Source organism: Elephantulus edwardii, unplaced genomic scaffold, assembly GCF_000299155.1.
Source record: "Elephantulus edwardii isolate Elephantulus edwardi_28Jun2011 unplaced genomic scaffold, EleEdw1.0 scaffold00123, whole genome shotgun sequence".
NCBI classification, from domain to species: Eukaryota; Metazoa; Chordata; class Mammalia; order Macroscelidea; family Macroscelididae; genus Elephantulus; species Elephantulus edwardii.
The window spans coordinates 538253-546315 of record NW_006399873.1 but is presented as its reverse complement, the minus strand read 5'-3'; positions in this window follow the sequence as shown (position 1 = coordinate 546315).

The following is an 8063-nucleotide window of genomic DNA, read 5'->3' as shown; positions in this document are numbered from 1 at the left end:
GTATTACTAATGTATCTTGACTATATTTTCTTATCAATTTCTGATTGCAAAATTTTGTCAAAGGTATCTATTTCCTCCTCTTTGGCTTTGGTTGTTGGTGCATATGTTTCAATGATATTGTTTTTCAGTGAACTTCCTTGCGTGTGTATGGATATTATCCTCTCACTCACCGCATTGTATTTCAAAATGGATCTAGAAATGATAGAAGGTTCTCCTTGGAGGCAAGAATTTTGAAGTTTGGTCTCACACACTTTGAGTACATGGCCAGGAGAAACCAGTCTTTGGAGAAGAATATCATGCTTGGAAGGGTGGAGGGACAGCACAGGTAAGGAAGACCAAAGATAAAATGGATTGACATGGTAAATGGGGCAATGGGACTAGGTCAGTGTCTGAGTCAGTGAGTTGGGCTCAAGATAGTACAGAATTCAGAACTATCGTCACTATGGGTTGTGATACATGAGACTCAAGGGCACATAACAAGAACAGTGTGAACGCATGAGTCACTGAGCAAGAAATAGATATGGCAGGCAGTGCCCATAAATATTATAAACTTATGAGCCCTGTGGTGCAATTCTACTCAATCCTATAGGGCTACTATTACCTGAAATCAACCCTATCGTAATGAAGTAATATCTGTGGCCACAGCAACGTATCTATGGACACTTGAATTCAAATCTTGGCTGTATCAAGAAATCTGGAGTAAAACTACCTGGCCACCTTACTGGAAGAGATCCATATTTTTTCTCATTCCAAAAAAAAGTGACCTGACAGAGTGTGGAAATTATCAAATGATATCACTAAAATCATATGTAGGCAAAATCCTGCTTAAGATTATAAAACTAAAACAGAAACAAAATAAAACAAAAAACAACAACAACAAAAAACACCCACAGCCATGACTGGAACAGTACCTCAACAGAGAACTACCAAAAATAAAAACTGGTTTTAGGAGAGATCATGGCACTAGAGACACTATTACCAATGTCAAATGGATCTTGGCAGAAAGCAAAGAGTACCAGAGGGATGTCCGTCCATATTTCATTGACTATGCAGAGGCATTTGATTGAGTGGATCGTAACAAATTGTGGCTTACCTTGAAGGGAATCGGGATCCCAGAATACTTGACTGGGCTCATGCAAAATGTGTACTCAGACCAGGAAGCAATCCTCAGGACAGAACAGGGAAACACTGCGTGGTTCAAATTTTGGGAAGGCATTCATCAGGGATGCATGCTGTCTCCATAAATTTTCAATCTATATTCAGAACAGATCATTCAGGTGGCTGGGCTTTATGAGAAGGAACTTAGCGTCAGGATCTGAGGAATACTCTTCAACAACCTATGTTATTCAGATAACATAACCCTCCTTGCTGAAACTAAGGAAGACCTGAAACACCTTCTACAAAATGTCAAGGACTCTAGTATTCAATATGGAAAGATTTTCACCACTGGGCCACTTGGCAGCACCATGATAGACGGAGAGGAGATTGAGGTTGTTAACAAGGACAGCTTGATTTGCTTCACAATCGACAATCTTGGCATCCCCAGTCAGGAAATTAAAAGACAACTTGCACTGAGAAAATCTGCAGTCATGGACCTCTCCAGAGTAGTGAGAAGCAATAGATCAGTCTAGAGATTAAGGTGTGCCTGCTTAAGGCCATGGTCTTTGCAATTACTATGCATCAGAGAGCTGGACAATAATGAAGGATGACAGGTGCAGAATCGATGTCTCTGAATTGTGGTGTTGGAGAATAATCCTGAATGAATCATGAGCCACCAAGAGAACAAACAGATCTGTCTTGGAGAGGGTAAAACAAGCTTCTCCATGGAGGCTAGGATTTTGAAATTCCATATACTTTGAGCATGTGGCCAGGAGAGACTAGTCCTTGTAGAAGAACAACATGCTCCAAAAGGTGGAAGGAGAGAGCAGAAGAGGAGGACCCCAGATGTGATGGATTGACACAGTTAGTAACTGGAGTAGTGGGGCTAGATGTGTAAGAGTCATTGAAACTGGCTCAGGATAGGGCAGCCTTTAGAGCTTTGTATATCATTTTGTGATGTGTCACAGGCAACTCTACTGTACATAACAATGAAAACAAGAACAACACAATGAAATACATACAAATGACTTTGTTTTGTTTTAAGAGTTGCACTCTGGTGGCCTGTGGCCTAGTGGCAAGAAGCTGCTCTGCAAGCCTGAAAGCACTTGGTTTGAGGCCATAAGCAGTTCCATAGGAGAAGGAAGGGCAATCTCCTCCCATGTGATTAACTGCCTCTTAACAAATACTTGAAAAAAAAAAATTTAAAAAAAAAACAAACCAAATACTTGAAAGTCAGCTATGGGTTAATTCTGATTCTATGGTACACAACACACAACACATGTGGTAATATAAGAACACAGAAGAATGTAATAGCACACATTATTTACTTCAAAAGCAAATAACTTCTTTAATAGCTTACAATTTGAAAACAAATTTCATTGGGAAAGTTTGCTATCAGAGACATCTCCAGATTGCTGAAGAGCAACGATGTCAGTTTGGAGACTAAGGTGTGCTCCAAGCAGGTCATGTTCTTCACTATTACATGTTATGCACCAGAAATCTGGACAATGACCAGGAATGATAGAAGGAGAATTGATGCCTTTGAGCTGTGGTGATGGAGAAATATTGAATATACCATGGTCAGAATCAGTTTCATTTTAGAGAGGGTGGAACCAGGCTGTTCCTTGGAGGCAAGGATTTTGAAGCTCTGTCTGACATACTTTGAGCATATTGCAATGAGGGACCAGACCTTAAGAGAGACATTATGCTTGGAAGGGAGGATGGACAGCGCAGGAGGGGAAGACTCTCGAGATAGATTGACTTAGGGACTGGAGTAATGGGAGTAGGTGTGGCAGAGACAATAAGGTTGGTTCATGAAAGAGCAGGGTTTAGAGCTGTTATACATAGGATTGCTATGTAAATAGGATTGCAAATGACTCGATGGCACATAACAACAACAGCTTTCTTTTTAATCTAAAATCATATTTATTTACCTCTACCATAGATATATGTTTAAACAACTCTAATGAAGCTAATCTTCTGTCAAATAAAATTCTTACTATATAATACTGTGTTGCTTATTAATACACATAGTTGTGTTAATATATGTAAGTGTCAACAATTAGAAACAAATATTTTAAGTAGAAAGTAATATATCATCAAAAATATGTGTTTGTACATATGGAAAGACATAATGCCTTAATCAAAGGCTTTATTTCTCACTCTTCCTCTCAGGGACCAAAGTTTTTTCACCTAAAGCATCATAACAAGAGTACACGTCCACTAAAAACTAAAAATAAATATTTCTCCTTTGAAGTGGAGAAAGGAAAATTGTGAAATAGTGACAATGGTGGATGTACATTGCCTCAACATTGGCATTTTCTGTAATGTCAATTTTAGGAAATACCACAATAAAAAATTGCTTTATTTTAAATAACTGAATCTTTTAGCAAGGCATTATATTTCTTAGGATTATCATTTTAAATAAGAAATGCATGGTAATCTACTTTTAAAAAATTCAGTGAAACTTTGAGAACCACTATTAACTTGACTCTACAAAACAGAGACTAACTCGAATACAGTTAATAACAACCCTCTGTGGATACTGGTACGGTAATAAGCAATATTATTTTGCATGAAGAAACAGAAGTTTAGAAACTTGTCCATAGGCATCAAACTTATTTTCAGTTAAAAGTCAAATTTTGTTTATCTGACCACCTCATCCAATAGTGATCTTAATGTTAGGTAATAGTAATATTAGGTCCTAATGTAGGTAATGTTATTGTAATACAGGTTTATTTTTAAGTAAAATAATTTAACTTCATTATTTTTTAATAATTTAACTTTTCTTAGACTTTTAACTATGAAAATAGTTTTCTAAATACGACTTGACACTTTGCATTTAACAGGGACATGTAGGATATTGGGAAACATACCAGAGTTAAGAGAAACGACAATTGGAATGAGGTGATTATCTTAAGGACATATTTTTGTCATTTGAAAAAAATCACAGTAACAGGGATGGCAACAGCATATGCATATACTTTGTGACTTCACATACACTCCATAGCCTATTGAGAATTGGATATGGAACTGACTTTAACTTCTTACCTTATCCTCTTTGTTATGATGTTTAACATTATAGAAGCTGTAACAGCCACAGTTTTCATTTTAATATCTGGTCTGCTTAAACCCAGTGTTTCATAAATCCAAATAGAGTATACAAACTGAAAAGTGCATGACCTTTTAGCTCTGATAATTCCCTGGAAGACCATTACCCTGAAGAGTGAGGTAATTAAAACTGTGGTTCTGGGGCCAAAGTTTAAATTCCCCATAGCCTAGATAATTATTTATGAGCAATTGGGCAAACTTTGAGTGCAAATGAAGACAAAAAGTAAAGAGAACAAAAATGACGTTAAATTAATGCCTCTAGAACAGGCAAGAGGTAGAGGACACATGTGTGACAAGTGCAAGGCATGAACCATCAAGAATAATTACACATATTACAAGAAGCTACAAATGTAGACTCAAACGAAAATAAATGATAAGAAATAGAAACATAGTTTATGTACTCAGTCAACACAAATTCCTGATGGGAATAGAAGTCAAGTAAAATTGTGTATAAGCATAAAGATATATAGATACAAGAACTATTGGGCACTTGCAAATAGGAAATTTGTTGCATATGGATTAGGAAACACCAATGGACTAGTGGTAAGAAGCTGGACTGACCACCCACAAGCATATGGTTAAATCATGAGCTGTTCTGTGGAATAAAGATGGACAATTTCCTCCGGTGTGATTACTGCCTCTAAAAACCTGCTGGTGGGTCAGCTATGAGTTGTTTTGACTCTATGGCACACAATAGCAATAGCATACATTTTAAATGAAGTTTTTGTTGTCTAGTGGAAAAGAATTATGTTTCCAACCTGAAAGCACAGTTTGGATCCACCAGTTGCTCTGTGGGAAAAGATATGCAATCTCCTCCCATGCAATTTACTGCCTTTGAAAACTCACTGGAGGGTCAGCTATCGGTAAATTCTGATTCTATGGCAAATAACAATAACAGCATACCTTTTATAAAAAGTGGGTAAGTTTTGAGGATCAAACTAGAATTTTTATAGTGAGTAGATATTAGACATTGTAGTTTTTCTACATTAGACTCTCAGACAAGGGCTCATAGGTATGAAACATCATGAGATGAATGACAGATTAGAAATATTTGTTATTAGATTAATTAACTAATTATGTGGTGACTACTACTAGTTGGTTGATTTGTTTTTTTATAATTGTAATATTTTAAGTATGGCTCCCTGTTTAAGATAGTTTTATATCATTTATTCAGAATGATGAGATATCACTCAAAATCATTGCCGTCCCCCCAAAATACATATATAAACACACGCTTTTGATGCAAGTTCATTTGTGTCAAAATTTATATTTAATATATGCAAAATGTGTTTTGTGTGTATATGTGCATACATGTTTATTGTTGTGGTTATTGTGTACCTTGGAGGTGGAACTGATCTAGAGGTGACTCTTCACTGGATTTTCAGAGGCAGTAAGCCTCATGGGAGTAATTTGCCTATCTTTCCCAAAGGAGCAACTGGTAGATTCAAACCACCTACATTTGAATTGATAGCACCACTTCTTACTAATAAGTCACCAGAGCTCCCTACATTATTTCATTTAATGTAGATTCTCTATCTGGCACATTTATTCATTTAAGAGAAAGAAAAAAAGAACCAACTAAGGTTTCTGACCAATAATTTTTAATATCCATGCTTAATCTACAGAAGAATTAGAAAATAAGATAAAACTATATTATGATATATTTTTAAAAAAAAACTTTATGCTTCCTGGTTTAAAATTAGAAGGAAAGCTTTTAAATAAAACTGTAGAATGAACATCCACCTCTTTAAAATCCCCTTAATTTCAGGATAAATACAAGAGAGAATAATGTCATAAACGACAAGAGTCTTTAATAAGATCATAAGGCTAACAACTATCTTCATGGGTCTAGAACAAAGCTAAAACTTACAAAAATGTAAAAGACAAACTCCAGGATGTGTAGAAATTTACTTTTCTTGTCAGAAATTTGAGGACTCTTTCTTAAATTTGAAAATGCATAATAAAAATTAGAAACTACAGTGAGAGAAATAAATTGAAGGAACACCTAGGTAACATTTCAGAATATTACACCATCCTTTTGCTGTTTTGCTTCTTCATACTCCTTAATTCCTCTACACAAAGGCATTTATCAAAGGTAACATGAAAAACAATTTGATAAAATTTGAATTATTTCTCTTCGGAACAGTGAACAATGTTTTCGTGCAACAAATTGTTTCTTTTTTTCATACTGTGAGCAATACGAACTACTTAGCAAAAATTGTTCAATGTACAACAGTAAATATTAATACTCATATCCCAGAGGGATCTCTGGTAGCCCAGTGGCAAGAAGTTATTCTACAATCCCGAATGCATGTGGTTCAAGGCCATCAGCTATCCTGCAGGAGAAAGATGGGCAATCTCTTTCCATATGATTAACTGCCTCCGAAAACACGCTGGAGGATCAGCTACAGATCAGTTTATAAAACCAACTCTGTGGTAGAAAAAACCGTCAAAATATCATAGAAACACAAAACTAAACAAAACTCTTGGTTAGTTTTTGTTTTACAACAGAAATAGATATCCAGAACGCAACAGAAAACATAAAACACCAGTTTTACATAAATTTTAACAAAAAACCAAGACTCTTGAGTGAACTTTGGGCAAGATAAAAAAGAAGAGTTAATTGTTTAAGTACACTAAAATGTGCAGAGACTTTATGAATTATAGAGCAAAACTTTGGCCAAAATTACAGCATCTTCATGATTTTTCCCAAGTTCAAATCTGTTCTTAGTCATTGAGTTAAACCATCTCATTAAGGGTCTTACTCTCTTTTACTGATCCTCACTCTGTCCCAAAATGATGTATTTTTTCCAAGGACTTCCGCCTCTGACAACATGCTCACAGAGTATGAGACAAAGTTTCAAAATCCATACCCTTAATGAATAGCCTGATTATACTTCCTCCAAGATGTATTTTTTGGCTTTTTTTAAAATTTCTTGAATGTTTCTCCTGTGTGTTCTGATTGCGAATCCAAGAAAAATTAAATCATTGGCAAACACAATCTTTTTTTTATCTATCATAGGCTGCCTGTTCACCTAGTGGTAGGGATTTTTGTTTTCTTGATTTTGAGATGTAATCAACATTGAAAACTATGTTGCTGTTGTTTACCTTAGAGTTGGAACTGACCAATGGCTGACCCTCTGGCAAGTTTTCAGAAGCAGTTAATTGCACGGGGATGGTGTATGGGTAGAGGGGGTGGGGGTAGGAGGGTGGAGATTGTCCATCCTTCTCTGATGAAACAGCTAGTGGAGTAGAACGCCTTCAAGATTGCAGTGCAGCTTCTTGCCACTGTAGTCTTAATTTTTTTAATGTCTTAAATCTTCTTCAATTTCTGCAAGTTTGTGTATAATTAGGTCATTGATGAGTCTTTTGCTACTTCTAATGATGTTAGTATTCTTCATATCATCTGATTCTCAGATTATGTGCTCTGAATACAGATGTAGAAGTTATGTAGAAATGAAACAACACTGATACATAGTTTTCTAATTTTAAAACATATACTGTCACCTTGTTCTGTTTCATCCACTCTATACAAGTTTCAAACAACACTATATTAGGCCTGTGTATACTTCTCACAAGCATGCAATCAATCATTCTGGGACTCGTTCTTCTCAATGTTGTCAATAATATATCATTACCTATACGGTTGATCTATACAGTAGAGGAAGATTCACCAATAACTTTTGCTATACAGATGACACAACTTTGCTTGCTGAGAGGGAAGTGCATTTTAACTACTTGATACAGAAGATCAAACACTGCAACCTCAACATAAGAATTTTTTTTTAGGGAGCTCTGGTGACCTAGTGGCAAGAAGCTGTTTTGCAATACCAGAGGTGCGTGGTTTGAATCCA